Below are 16529 nucleotides of genomic sequence, written 5' to 3'. Positions count from 1 at the left end.
ATCATCTCTCATCCTCCTACTCTTCAACAATAGCTTCGCTTATACATTTGCAATTGTTGCAAATCTGACTTCCTTCCTCCTGCAGTTACTGTGCACAACAACACGGATAATCAGGCAGAGAAGAGAGGAAAAAAAAATCTGCACACTCATTTAACTGGTTTTCAAAGTATGCCTAATTCTGCAGTAGAGAACACATTTTATTAGTGATTTATATTAAAATAAGGTTTTATTAGTCAGGTTAATGGTTAATATGTTAGCTGTTAATTTTCAAATGTGTCTCTAGCAATATAGGCATTTCAGGTGAAAAATAGTGTGCATTTTTAAATGAACACGTGTGCTTTTAACTGTAAAAATAGATTTGCATCTTATATGTTAAAATCGTTTTTGACTGAATAGTCTGTCTTTCCTTGTTAATCTGCTAACCCATATAGCAATGCACCGCACCCTTGTGGTGGTGCTGCAAAAAAAATGCTACTTGTGCAGTAGTGCTGTACTCTGTGCTGTAACATGCCAAATATCCTTACATATACCCTCCTTTTTTTTTTAGAACTTGGCTATAATCCAAGCCAATTCCTAAAAACAACTTGTTCTTTCTTTTTCTCTTAAAATGCATGTGTATTGGGATATCTTTCTCTTCCTGACGTAGTCAGTAAAATCAGTAACATTTTCATTTTTACTGATAGCACAATCAACCATCCACCCATGATTAGCACCAGGATAGCCAAACCCACTATTGAGCGTTCCCCCCAGGTTCCCCAATTAAATCTTTCCACTTCTATTATGCCCAGATTACTAATTGTAATATTGTTTTTTCGCAAATTCATTTTCATAACATGTCTTTCTTTGTGATTCAATAAATATTCCACATCTGGATCTATTGGAAAAGTATCCCTTTGAAAAAAATCGATATTTTCCACTTGGCTTTCCCAAACATCATTTGTTACATGGAACAATGTTAATCCCCCAATTGACACAATTGCATCCTTTGGAACCTGTAAATAAAAAACATTATATTTTACCTGTTTAACCACGTATGTTCCATGGTTTAAATGTACTACCGTCATGTTCTTTAAACAGGTGATGACCAACCATTTACCTCTGACCATCTTAGCCTGTGCCATTTCTTCACTCCCCATATTACTAATAATCACTTCACATCCCTCTGATATACTTGGGTCAGATTTCAATCCACAAATAGCATCTGTGGCATCAGGAACAAACGGTTTACCTGGACACATATAATTTTGTTCTTTAAATGTTACACATGTTTCCAGGTTTGGTATTAAATAAACTTCAGGTTCCCATGACTGAAATGCCACCACTTCTGGAGTCTTAATCTTAATGAATTTGTCCTCTTGCCAAAATCCCACGTTGTGTACCCACTTCGTTTGATAAATAAGTTCAGGGGCTACAAATGGGATGCATAGCAAAAATCCGATCTCTAGTCTTTCCAAGTCCACATATAACGGCATTGCATTCCCCATTTCGAATGCAATTTTTATCTGTATAAGGTCAATTTCCCTCCTGGTCAATCTTTCTATCATTTGACGAATGATATCCTGCGAAACAAAATACAAGGGAATATGTCCTTGAATCAATTGTGAAACTGCAGTTTGAACTTCTCTCATATAATTCGTTAATAGTCTATCAACAGGACTCATTATGTTCAATATTTCATTTAAAGTTCTGTCATGCTTAAGTATTATTTTAGTCGCCCGTTGCATCACATCCGCTTGTTCATTTAGAATGATTGCAGTTTCATTTATGAATCTTACTTGTTCATCCAGTCCCCCTCTAATTCCATCTAATGTCTTTTGTATTATTTCTAGGTCAATACTCAGTTGTTGTGCTTTAGTACTCAGTGTTCCTACCGAAATAGAATTGGCTGTTGATATTGTAGTACCTATTATTGCTCCAATTATAGACATTACCATTGATATCGCGAGCATCACCGCACCTCTCTTTCCTCTCTTCTTCTTAATGTCTGCTGAATTCACGAATGTTTTTTCCAATTGCATTAATATATCTCTTATTGACTGCTTAGTGTCCTCTTTTCTTATTTCCAGCCACTCTTTAGTCTGTTCAATCTTAATTCCGGTATTGTTCAAGTGTTTTTCAATCAAAATCTCAGGATTTAATGGAATGTATATATTTTGGAAAATCATCCTTCTATCACTCATGATGAATCCTGGTGCCTCTTCCACCGCGATACCAGATGCTGGTCCAGGTTCAATGACAACCTGTGCTTCTGAATTCTTGAAGATCCCTCCAAATATCACCATCGTTAAACATGTCATCGGTATCATCTTCAATGCTGATCGCTTTGTAGCCTTGGTCTTCACCCCTCTTTGGGGCTTTCCCGGAATCCGTCCTCGCGGTCTCCAGGACTCCATCGTCTCCCGTGGCCTCTGGTCCCAGAACCTCCGACCAAATAATGTTAATTGTCTAAATCAAAATAGAAAATAAACAGATTAAGTACATAGCACAATACTAACTTCATCCTTTTGCCAAAAATAAAACATGCTTGGTAAAAATACTTCGTTTTTTTTTTTTTTTTTTTTTTCTGAAATTAAACACAAGTTAAAAGAAAACAAACACATATAAGACAGCATTCAATATTTAATACACTTTCTCTCTGCACACCAACCACGAGCTTCCGTTATATGTGCATTTATTTATTTATTTATTTATTTATTTATTTATTTATATTATATATTTTCACATATATTACAGTGTTTATGTGCCATCCTAACAATCAACTTTTTTTTAACTTCTTTGTCACTGCCTCCTGATCACACCCATTTATTTTCTCAAGGGACTCTATCCGTTTCCACATGCTCAAGCTGCCTGATCTCATGTCTGGGATGGCATGGTTTGATTTGATTTACATGGACAAACTGCTCTATTGCTGTTTCACCTTCATTTTTCAAAATTTTATACACTACAGGAGAGACTTTATCTATAATTCGAAATGGCCCCTGCCAGGCTGCCAGAAATTTAGAATTTTTCTGTTTACTTTTTCCAAAATGAAACTTGTACACCTGATCCCCTACATTGTATTCCTTTACTGATGTCTTTTTGTCATAATATGACTTAGCACTGTCAGCAGCTCTTTCCAGATTTCTCTGCACAAAAGCAAATGCATGTTGCAAATGCCTCCTCAGTTCATCAATATATTCATGAACTGTGGATGCACTCACTAGAGTTTGCTCATGTGTTCTGTATAGTAGGTGTTGTGGTAACACCATTTTCCTACCTGTTAAGACCTCATGGGGGCTAACACCTGTTGCTTTGGCAGGAGTCGACCTGATTGCCATCAAAACCAATGGTAAACGCAAATCCCAGCTGGAACCTGCTTCTGCCACAAATTTCTTTAAAATATCCACAACAGACCTATTGCTTCTTTCAACTGTACCTGAAGACGCCGCCCGATATGCGATATGTAGTTTCCTTTTCACACCTAGTATTTGCCATACCTTACTCATTAGAGTACTTGTGAAATGACTTCCTCTGTCTGACTCAATTCTTTGTGGCAACCCAAACCTTGAGAACACATGGTTCACCAGCAATGTGGCTGCTGTTTGCGCACTACAATCTGGTGCGGGAATGCACTCAATCCACTTTGACATCAAACATACCACACTCAAAATATAGCGGTGTCCCCTGCTCGACCTTTTTAAAGGACCTACATAGTCTATTTGCAAATCTGACCATGGGAGAGTTAGGCCTCTTTTCATCAATGGTGCTCTATGCATTGGTGAAGCAGGTTTAAATTGGGCGCATACTAGACATCCTCTAGTATATAATTCCACATCTTGGGACATATGTGGCCAGTAAGCATAATCTTTTAGTATTTCTAATGTCTTTTGTGAACCTCTATGGCCTGCAGTTATGGCATCGTGTGCATGGTGTAGCATTAGTCCTCTGAATGAAAGGGGTACTACCCACTGTATTTGCCCTGTTATGGACTCTCTAATCATGAGTCCATCCTGTAATCTAATTCGTGTTTTGTTCTTTAATAACACCCTCAACTCTTCTTTTCCCATACAATCATTTTCTGTTAAAGGATTTTGTTCAGGATCTATCAAATGATTATAATAGATTCCTAAAATTTGATCATTCTTTTGTGCCTCAATCAAATCTTGGTCTGGCGTGTCATGACTTCACTGCACCACCGGTTGATCTACCTCCTTTGGTGCTTTAGAACGTGTGACTGCATCAATTTGTATTTCACCCATTAAATAATCAATAGGTAGCAATTCTCCCATCACAGCCCCAATCTTAGCCAGATGGTCTGCCTTATCATTTCCCTCCTTATCCTCTCCTGGTGTTTTTAAATGCCCACGAATTTTTCTCCAGTATATTGTTAAATTATTTTCTGACACCAATTTGTCTATGGCTTGTATCATTTTTCCATGTTTAAGTGGCTTTTTGTTGTATGTAACCATGCCTCTTGCTTTCCAACCAGGCAAATACTCCACAAAGCTATTCCGTGCATAGTCAGAATCAGTCACCAAGACAATTTCACTGAACTTTTTATCAACTGCAGTAGCAATTGCTTTATAGATGGCTGCCAATTCCGCCACCTGACTGCTCCTATCTCCAATCCTCATCCCTATACTAGGAACGCCTTCACATTTCAACCAGACATTTCCTATTCCTGCCACTAATTGTTTATTACTGTCATTTTCAATGTGAAAAGCACAACCATCCACATATACAGTTGGCAAATCCTTGCATGTTTTTTCATCAAAAGCTTTGTGTGGTGATTGTTCAAATTCCTGTAAACTAGCTTCCACATCCATTTCATTTGTTATTTGTTCAGCTGCACAGTCATGTAAGTCAGCTAACCCTTGAGCAATTGGGCTCTTTTTATTTTGTCCATATCTTACTTCTACTGGAAAACCTTGTAATGCCAGCGTCCATGAAGTGATTCTGGATTGCGCTAGATTGCCTGATCTAATTCTTTTACTCTCTAAAAATTGCAAAGGTTGATGATTTGTTTCAATAATCACCTTTTCTCCCTGAACAATGGGGCGGAAATGTTGTAGCGCCCACACAGTGGTTAATAGGGCCTTTTCGCATTCATTAAATTTCATTTCAACTTGGGAAAATGCCTTACTTGCATATGCAATGGTTTTGTGATTCAAATCGTGTTTTTGTGATAACACTGCTGACATACAATGTTCAGAAAAGCCTATTTCTATAAAGAAATCCCTGTCCTTTATGGGGTATGCTAAACATGGTGCCTTTACAAGACATTCCTTCAATCTAGCCACTGCATCAGATTGCTCTCTTTCCCATCTCCAGGGAGTATTTAGTTTAAGCAGTTTAGTCAATGGTTGAGTGATTTCTGCATAATTCTCAATGAACTTTCTGTTATAGCCTGTCATCCCTAATAAACTTTTTACTCCTTTCACATTTTTAGGATCTTTTAATCTTTGTATGGCCTCTATTTTCTTCCTTTGTGGATTTAGCCCATGTTCAGTCACTTCATGCCCTAGAAAGTTCACTTTTTTCTTGCACCATTGTGCTTTTTGCAAAGATACTTTGGCGCCTGCTTTCTGCAATTGGCCAAGCACATGTCTTATTTCATCAAAATGGCTTTTAAGGTTTTCATTTTTTATCAAGACATCATCCACATAAACTATTGTCCCTCTTTCCGCTGCATCCGGCATGGCCTTTCTCAAAAATATGCCAAATTCACTCCCACTATTGATGTACCCGAACGGAGCTCTAAGCCAGGCATATTGAGTCCTGTCAAATGTAAAGGAAAATAGGTGTTGTATCTCCTCTGCCAATGGCACACACCAATATCCAGATGTGAGATCTAACGTGGTAAATACATTTGAACCATGTATCTGAGCTAGGCCCTGATCAATGAATGGTAGTGGCCATCTAGATACTGGTACTCTTTTATTTAACTCTCTTAAGTCTGCACACAGCCGCCATTGACCATTTGGCTTTAACACACCTAAAATAGGCGTATTGGATGTGCTATGAATGGGCCTAATTATTCCCCGTGATTCCAAATTTTTAATAATCTCTGCCAATGATTCTAAACATGCCAGCGGTAGTCTATACTGGCGTACAAACACTGGATTTCTGCTACAACCTTCTGGTAGTGTGGCCACATGTAAATCAGTTAAACCACAATCATAAGCATCTTTTGCAAATACATCCTTAAACTCCATAAATATTTCCCTCAGATTGCGTCGATCCTCATCGCTGTTACATGCATCCGCTAAGGAGATCTGCTCTTCTACCATTCTGGAAAATTCTGGAAACTCTTCTGGTAAAGGAATCTCAGCGCTTTCCTCTAACTGTGTGGCTGTGTCTTTTTGTAGAGCTGCCACTTTCAAATATTTTGGCATATCAGCTTCCACTTCAATGGGCTGATTTCCTGTTTCATTTTCATTTAAATTAAATATTATGCAATCCTCTTGATGGCAGCACACTGTCTCATTTGAATCATAAGGATACACAGAGTGAATTTTAAATATTCCTTTGGGCTGAGAGTCCAGGTGTTCTGGCAACTCGCCCTTGGCATCTACATATTTTTCAGGAATATTCCCAATCACCATGTTATTTAAATCTGCCGTATAATGTGATTTTTGTATGGCCATTCCTAATGGGGAGTTTTCCTCTAAATGAACGTCCTGACAACCTTTATTATTTACCATGATTTTTACAGATCCCTCACCAATGTCTACCAATGGAATGTATTCATAATCCAGGCCTTGCTGTTTTATGGATTCATTCAGGCATACAAATGCATCAGAGCCTTTCATCTGCTGTCCATTTTTGCATTGCAGTGTTATTGCAAACTGTTTTGTAAATGCAGGAACAATAGTATTTTTCCTCATTTGTAATTCGACTGCATAAGGAACTAGTTGTGCACAATGATAAGCCCTTCTTTTGTCTTCAAATTCAGGCGCCGGCCCACCTAGGCGTGACCATATTTTTTGATTAAGGAAATCTAACACCATACACATTCTGTGCATGATGTCATTGCCCATGTAAAATTCATTTTGTGCTCCATTCACTATCCATACATTATGGTAAATTGTTTTCTGCCCAATGCTAATTTTAAGCATGCATCTGCCTGTAATTCGGTTTTCAAAGTCTGGACTGTCCAACCCAGAAACATATTGGTTTTTAATCCTAAATTTCGGGATTTCTTCCCTCTCCATAATTTTTTGCAACAATTTCTCATTAATGAAACTCCTTTCATGTTCAAGCGCTAAAGTGGCTTTTATTGTTTTAAGATAATCATTTATACCAACGTGAACCCATGGTTGCTCATCTTCCATGTGTATCTCTGCCAGAGTGGTAATGTGTTTTTCTGAATCTGTTTTATGAACAATATTCTGTTTGCATGTATTCTCTTTTAAGTAAAAACGTAATGTGTGCTCATCTATAGCAGTCTGCCAATCTTTCCTTGGGTCCAAGTATATTTGTACAGGTAGTTTTTCATTGTCGCTCTGATCTTTGTCTTGACACATTAATATAACAGTGACACTAGGTATGCAGCTATTCTGGAGATATACCTCCACAGCATCATTTGTTTTGGCAACGGTGTGACATTCTTTTATATTGCTGTTTTGTGATTTTAGTTTCTTAGGCCTCAATGGTTTTTTGGTTAAGGACCACAGCACTCCATTCACCCCATCTATGAGAGGAGACAATCTTTTCAGGCAATCTGTCCCCATCAGAAATGGAATTTCACAAATAGATGTGATCAATACCTCTTGTTTCATTCTGTGCTTTCCTATTTTTATGTCAACCTCAGTTACACCTATGATGGGCACCTCCTCCCCATTAAAGTTATGCACTGGGCCTTGATTTGCCTTCACTGTGATCTGACTCTGTGGAGGCCTCCCTTCATTGATACTCTTTACCAGCTCCTTGGACATAATTGTGGCCTGTGCGCCAGTGTCAATCATAGCAAAGGTGTGGCATTTTTCTTCTACAGTGATGGGTGCATAATATCTGTCCTCAACTTCCTCTAATATACATAAGAAATGTGAATTCTTACTGATTTCAGGGCTCACCTTTCTCAGGTCTTTTTCACTTTTGGCTAAGCACATTGGTAAATGAAAAGACATTTTTCCCTCCTTTTTACCCATTTCTGTGCGAGGTATTTTATTCATTTCTCCATGTTCAGAGGTTTTTTGGAGTGTGGCCACCGTTCGCCCATCCATCTGGGTAACATCAGAGACCACATTACAACCTTCCAACTGAACATGTGTAACAACATCATTCAGCAATTTGTCATTTTTTAATTCTGTGCATTTGTGATCATTTAGTGTAATACCAGCCCTTTCAGCCTCTTCAAAAATATGTGGCTCAAAGAATTTTTCAGGTGATTGACTTGTACCCTCCTTGTGAGTATTTCCTTTTCCTGTCTGTGTTTGGTCATTGTTTTGCTTGCCCAGGGAAAGAGCTATGGCATCCCCACTTACTCCCTGTTCACTGGTATTCCCCATGCATGAGTCATTTTTCTTAAATCTGTCCCTTTGTTCTTTTGGAATTCCTAATGTTTCTTTTTCATTTGTGCAAATCTTTACTGTTTTATTTAGCTCTAAGTTAAACCGTACCTCTTTTTTAGAAGTATTTACACTTTCCATCACAATTTCATTTACTGGTACTTTCATTTTTAATCCATTAGTCATCTCAGAGTCGTTATGCAAAGTTATATCAGAGCAATCTGTCATTTTGGCACTGCAGTTATCATGAGTACTTAGTCACTTTTCGGAAGCCCCCCGGTCATTGCTATGGCCATCAGCCCCCTCTTTGGAAGGTTGTTTTTGCGCTGTATAGAGCTTTCCTATTTGCTCAGCTAACATTTTCACTTGGGCCTCAAGGCATTGGAACCTTTCCACCTCTCTAGGATCCTCTTTCTGTGGCCTAGGTCGATATTGGTTGTTTTCCCCCTGATTGGATCTATTCTGATACCTCTCAGGTGATTGATACCGGTTGGGATGGTTTCTGAACTCTTGATTCATTTGTGGAGGGGAGCGGGTTGCACCCATCCTTTGATTATAGTCCCCTGGTGGGGAATCATTGTACTGGCGTGGACTGTAGTTCACGTTTTGCTTCATGTCCTGTCTCTCAGATTGTGGGTACTGGCCCCTATATTGATTTCCATTATCAGTAAATCGATCCACATATCGGGGCCTATCCTGATTACCATATATCATGGTGCTGGGATCAAATCTGCTCTGTGTCCCCAATGACTGGTAGGGACCATCATTTCTTTGATCTTGATTTTGTCTCTGGTTATTGTTCATACCTGCCATATCAGACCGGTACCTTACCCGGGGTCTATCTCCTAAATATCTAGGGCTGATGTAGCTCTCTCTATTACTAGGATCATGTGATTGGAACATTGGTACAGGAAATGGCGATCTTTGTTGATTACCCCTTTGTTCAGGTGTCACATTATTTTTACCTTGGCTTTGAGCAGACTCAAGGGACATTTTGGCTGACCTGATTTCCATTACTGTGGCTGAGGGTTCTTTAGATTTAGGCCTAGTATCTTTCATTTTATCACTTTCTCTACCCTGACAATAGAGTACCTCATATAGCTTGGTGCTTTGATGTACAATCCATTCAAGGGACTTGTCACGGTCAAATTCACGGACCAATTGGGATATGATGTCTTTCTGTAGCCCATAGAAGTATGCGGTTTTAAACTCATTGGAATTTGAGTCAAAAGATACATCAAAGCGAGAGAATGCTCTTTTTAAGTCTTGTAAAAATTGGCGAGGTGATGTATTAGGTCCAGCAGTAATAGTGTACGCGACTTTCTTTGCCTCCTGCAATGACTGAAAAGGAGAAAAATGACGCCTAATTTCTTTTTCAAACTCCAGCCATGTCATATTCTGCTGTTCATTTAATCCCCTTATGATGCTGGCCGTCGGGGCATCTAAAGTTAAATGAAAATATTGTCTGTACTGTTCCTTAGGTATCTGGAGCGCTTTAAAAATGTCATGCACCGCTTCTAAGTGATCCTCAATGCAGCATTCACCTCCCTTTTTAAATGGTTTGATCAGGGCTTTAATGGATTTCATTATTTTTATGGGGCTACTTGTTGCAATGCATGGAATTGCACTATTTTGTGATTCAATCCTGTTTTCAGGTGTATGAGATTGGTGGCTGCCCCCAATGGGAGTATCAAATCCCCCAAGGGCGCTGCAACCAAGTTCAGTCACCGGTCCTGTCACTGGGGCACTAGCTCTTTGGGCAGAGCTAGAATTCACCTCCACTCCATTGAATGTGGTACCCTGCCGCCTCTCCTGGGACCTGGGAATGCACATTTGCTGTTCTAAGTCCTTACACTTTTTAAGGAGTCTGTTGGCTTCATCATGCAAATAATTATTTTCATCACTCATTTTATTAATTGCCTCCTGCATATCGCACATTTGCATTTGGCATTCATTGAACTCTTTATTTCTCTTGTCTCTTTCTTGGATCATTTTAATCATTTCTTGTTCTGCACTCTGGAGATCACCTTCTTTTTCGCAATGTTCTTTTTGTAAAATCTGCATTTCTGAAACAACCTCATCTTTATCCTGCCTAATGTGATCCACTAAGGCTTTTAAGTGTGTCAATTCTTGCTCACTATCTTCAAATTGTTTCTTGCTTTTGGATAACTGAGTATCAAAGTCTCTGCATTTTAATTGCATGTCTTTTTGGCATACATCCAATTCTGCTCTCAACATTTCCTGATTTTTACTTGCCCCATCTAATTCAGTCTTTAACCTATTAATTAGCTGAGTATCATTCTCTTGCATTCGCAGGGACTTGTTTAAAATAAACCATATTTTGCCGCATAGCCGTATTAAACAGTCTTTCTCTGCACTTTTATCGGCTGCATTCAATAATCTTGTAAGGCAGACCTGAATTATGCTGCCTTCTGCAAAAATATTGTCTAGTTTTTCTTTCTGCACCTCACCTTGAATGCGGTTACTCCATTCTAACGTGGTATTCGAAGACCAATTCCCATGTGCAAATAACTTTGCCTCTAAATATTGCACTAGATCTGAGAATGTGGTTTCCCTTTGTGACATTCTGAAATTCGTTTTTAGTGGCACACTGCTATTATAAAATGGGTTCCCTTTAATGTGCAAATGGCAGTGTGAGACACGCTTGCCACGCCCAGTAGGTACTCTATGATCACTTTCCCGACCTGCAACGCACCATAAATATGTAGGGTATTTTGTGGAGATTTGGGGCCTGACGGTATTTTATTACCGCCGAAAAATAACTTAGCAATAATCACTCTTTGTATTCAGATTTGGCCATGTGCAACAATAATACAATGGACATGCATTATTTCAGCACCCAGACCTGCATATTTGGTATACGTGGTTGGTGGTATTTTGGTGAGCATAATTCCCTTGTTTTATTTGTGGCCCCAATGTCCAGAATCCCTTATCTTCGCTTAGATTTTTCGTGTGATCACTAGAGAGACCTCAGACCTGCATTCTAGAGATACCACAATTTCCAGTGATAGTGTTGGTGCGCCACCATGGGCAAACTCACTGACTTATTTACGACAGAGAGCTATATGTGGTAGTCTTGTGGTAATTTCCACTACCTTATATACGGTAGGGAGCTATGTTCAGAGAGTCTCTCTTCCCGTTGGCTCATGTACCTCCAACAAGTTATACTACAGTCACTCACAATTATTCATACTGATTCTGACATGCACACATCTGTCTTAAAATGACCATTGCACTGTTTAAAAATCTCCCCACATCATTGGCATTGTAATGGTAAATAGAAAATAAACCACCCGTCTGTTTTCAAATATTTTCTGTATTATAAAAGTTGCATTTAGACATGATCTCATTCTTTACAGCAATAAAATGGAACAATCAAAGCATTTTCTATGACACACTGCAATTATAGTGGCGGAGAACAGAACTTAAATTGCAACATTATCACTTGATTAAGACACGCACGGGACTTTCATTTTTCTACACTGACTGCATGCTTTCGTGCACACACACAGCTCCCCCAGTTAGGTAATTACCTTATCTGTTCAGAGGCTTCTCTCTGTGAATGTGGCTCTCTTGGCTTAACTCCAGCAAAAATGAACGCTTGCCTTCTCAAGCCGGGGTCATTGCCTGGAATTCTCAGCTTTTTCAGATAGGACTGCCTCTGCCAGTGGAAAGGTAATTCTTTCAGCTTTCCCCAGTCTCGACTGCAGCAGGACACCCCCACAGCCAGGTCTTCTCCCCAGTAGTGCAGAAAGATGTCTGCCTCTCTTTTTCCCTGCTACTGCCCACTAAAACTTTCCTCTCAGCCCTCTTTATGACGTGTTCCAATGAAATCCATCATCTCTCATCCTCCTACTCTTCAACAATAGCTTCGCTTATACATTTGCAATTGTTGCAAATCTGACTTCCTTCCTCCTGCAGTTACTGTGCACAACAACACGGATAATCAGGCAGAGAAGAGAGGAAAAAAAAATCTGCACACTCATTTAACTGGTTTTCAAAGTATGCCTAATTCTGCAGTAGAGAACACATTTTATTAGTGATTTATATTAAAATAAGGTTTTATTAGTCAGGTTAATGGTTAATATGTTAGCTGTTAATTTTCAAATGTGTCTCTAGCAATATAGGCATTTCAGGTGAAAAATAGTGTGCATTTTTAAATGAACACGTGTGCTTTTAACTGTAAAAATAGATTTGCATCTTATATGTTAAAATCGTTTTTGACTGAATAGTCTGTCTTTCCTTGTTAATCTGCTAACCCATATAGCAATGCACCGCACCCTTGTGGTGGTGCTGCAAAAAAAATGCTACTTGTGCAGTAGTGCTGTACTCTGTGCTGTAACATGCCAAATATCCTTACATATACGGCCTCCACTTGTCAACACTGCAGGCTTTTCAGACGACTCCCCATCTAATGAAGGAAATAATTTCCGAAATGCATTGGCTTTTTTAGTCTAATACATGTGGATTGTGGCAACTGCTTCCTCACTAAGGATTATTAGTGATAGCTTTTTGTTTGAACTATTATGGATAAATCATTTTTGATATGAATCAGAAAGACTCATCTTCCTTTCTCTAAGAAGTATGGTATATTATGGATACTTGAACATATTGTCGTGAATCAGATATAAATACGTGCCCATCTTGGGCCCCATATGAGAGCGGTTGTGTGACCCAGTATTATTACTTGGTCTCCAGCGTGTGTTGCAATTATAAGTCCGGGTGTCTCCAGACTTGTCACAGCCAGCTCCTTTTCAATTGGATGTATATTCTTTTTTGAAATATTTGATTTTTACTTGAATATTCTGAACATTTTTGAATACATGGTGGTGCCCACTCTCTTTTCTGTTTGACTCCCCATCTAACCCACTAAGACCCCAACACCAGTTTCCTCTAGTAGAACCATGTGCAATAAAACCCCCAAAATGTCGAAGCTTCTCTATTAAAGACATTTCATTTTATTGGTTGTGTGTGATAATGATGTTGAAGTCCTCAAAGAGATGGGGTTTGAATATAATGATTTCAAAGGCCCCACAAAGATGGTGTATGCATATTCAGATTTTTAAGTCCCCACAAAGACGGTGTACGATGATAATAACATTAACATCCTTTACAGAGATGGTATATGATAACAGTGATGATTATGTCCCCATGGAAATGGCATGTTGCTATAATGATTTTAAGTTTGTTACAGAGATGTGTGATAACGGTGATGATTAAGTCCCCAGAGAGATAGTGTGTGCCATAAAGGAGGGTGAAGACCCCACAGAGATGGTGTGTGATAATGGTAATGATTAAATCCCCACAAAGATGGTGTGCGATTAAAAATAGGTTGAAGTCCCCACAGAGATGATGTGTGATTATTGTGATGTTAGAGTTAAAGTCCCCATGGAGATGGTGCGTGATAATGGTAATGATTAAGTCCCCATAGAGATGGTGTGTTTTTTTAAAATTTATTTATAATGTGTGCCAGACCCGAAGGTATCAGGGCACAGAAGAAGCAAGAAGACTTTCAGCTTAGGTTACATAGTGGCATATAAAATACAGGTCAGAATATACAGATGCATAATGTACACGATATAGCAGAAGCATAGATACATACGATACAAGAATAACACTATACAAACGGGACATAAATATATAGAGCACTCTGGTGTGTTATTATAACGATGTTAAAGTCCCCACAGAGATGGTGTATGATTACAATGAGGATGAAGACCCCACAGAGATGGTGTTTGAAGATAATGATGTTAAAGTCCCCACAGAGATGGTGTGTGTTAACGATGATGATTATGTCCCCATAGAGATGGTGTGTGATTATAATGATGGAAAAGTCCCCACAGAGATGCTGTGTGATAAAAATGAGGCTGAAGACCCCCACAGAGATGGTGTTTGAATATAATGATGTTAAAATCCTCACAGAGATGGTGTTTGATTTTGATGATTAGAATGGCTCCACACAGATGGTGTATGTATATTCAGATTTTTAAGTCCCCACAAAGATGGTGTACGATGATAAAAACATTAATGTCCTTTATAGAGATGGCATATGATAACAGTGATGATTATGTCCCCATGGAGATGGCATGTGGGTATAATGATTTTAAGTTTGTTACAGAGATGTGTGATAACGGTGATGATTAAGTCCCCAGAGAGATAGTGTGTGTCATAAAGGAGGGTGAAGACCCCACAGAGATGGTGTGTAATAATGGTAATGATTAAGTCCCCACAAAGATAGTGTGCAATAAAAAATAGGTTGAAGTCCCCACAGAGATGGTGTTTGAATATACTGATCTTAAAGTCCCCACAGACGTGTGTGATTATTTTGATGTTAAAGTCCCCATGGATATGGTGTGTTATTATAATGATGTTAAAGTCCAGACAGAGATGGTGTATGATTAAAATGAGGCTGAATACCCCACAGAGATGGTGTTTGAAGATAACAATGTTAAAGTCCCCACAGAGCTGGTGTGTGATAACAATGATTATGTCCCCATAGAGATGGTGTGTGGTTATAATGATGTTAATGTCCCCACAGAGATGGTGCATGATGGATGAGTATGTCCCCACAGAGCTGGTGTGTGATAACGATGATTATGTCTCCATAGAGATGGTGTGTGATTATAATGATGTAAAAGTCCCTACAGAGATGCTGTGTGATAAAAATGAAGCTGAAGACCCCACAGAGATGGTGTTTGAATATAATGATGTTAATGTCCCCACAGAGATGGTGCATGATGGATGAGTATGTCCCCATAGAGATGGTTTGTGATTATAATGATGTAAAGGTCCCCACAGAGATACTCTGCCATAAAAATAAGGCTGAAGGCCCTACACAGATTGTGTTTGATAGGGGTGGTGTTAAAGTCTCAGAGATAGTGTCATAATGATGATGCTACCTTCCACACAGAGATGTGTGACAATTGTGATGTTAAAGTCAGTGATGATATGCACCAGCATAAATATATATATAATTGAAAATTGTATAACCTGGCTTATGCTATTTTCGTGGCTTCTTGGCATTATGCTCTGCAATAGAAGAAGGTGGGGGTTGGTGGCAGCAGAGTAAAAGGTGAGCTGCAGATTCTTAAGTGTGATTAGTACAGATTTGGATACATCGGTTTACTGTGAGGTTGTGAAGTGAGGTTGTGAAATGGATACATGGGTCTTGCGTAGACATATGCGCCCAGGTGTGTTGTATTATATACTACTAGCAGGTGTACCCGTGCTTCGCACAGTAAATCCTACTTAAGTCCTAGTTTGAAGTTTATTTAATAAACTAAACCAATGCTTCTTTGAAGACAAAATTGCTAGTGTTTCCTGTAGGAGCTAGTGTGAACAATTTGTCTTTGTTTCCAACTCTGGACCAAGCCACATAAAGCTGACCATTAAAACAGCATGAGTCACATAAATCGATTCCAGCTACTTTGAGTTGGAGCATTGAGATTGCACAGCAACATTATTGGTGTCCTGATCTACAGCCGAGGCAGCAGCGACCTCAACATAAGTGCTGTCCCCGTTTAGGGCTGAAGTGTGTAAGATTGAAGTGCTGTACCTGTACGTGTACGACTGAAACATGTACGCTTTGTACTGTTGAGATGGCATACATTCATCAGCTTCCATGCGAAATGAAGTTCCTGTAATTATCATGATAGATTTGCCATGATGTGACTGACAATGTCATTGGGGACACTATAGAAGAGTCATGCACCATTTCCTGTCACCCGCATTACTACAAAAGCACTGTTTTGTGTCAACCGCATGACTTCAAAAGTGAGTGCCGCTAATGTCAGCTAGAATGCTGATAGTGTGGAAAGTTTGGAACAATGAACTGCTGAAGTTTTCATGAACTGCTGAACTTTAGCAACAATGAACGTAGAACTACAGCGGAACTATGGTGCAGAGAGCTATATGATGGGGGGAAAGCATTGCACATTGCTTAAAAAAATCTGAAAAAGGTCTATTTTATATGTGTTACATTGTCTACACCATGGAACCCTACCCACATGCCAAATTTCA

This window comes from Ambystoma mexicanum, chromosome 5q (assembly GCF_040938575.1).
Source record: "Ambystoma mexicanum isolate Mex_15411 chromosome 5q, UKY_AmexF1_1, whole genome shotgun sequence".
Classification (NCBI taxonomy): domain Eukaryota; kingdom Metazoa; phylum Chordata; class Amphibia; order Caudata; family Ambystomatidae; genus Ambystoma; species Ambystoma mexicanum.
The sequence above is the reverse complement of the archived record's forward strand: the minus strand, read 5'-3'. Positions refer to the sequence as shown.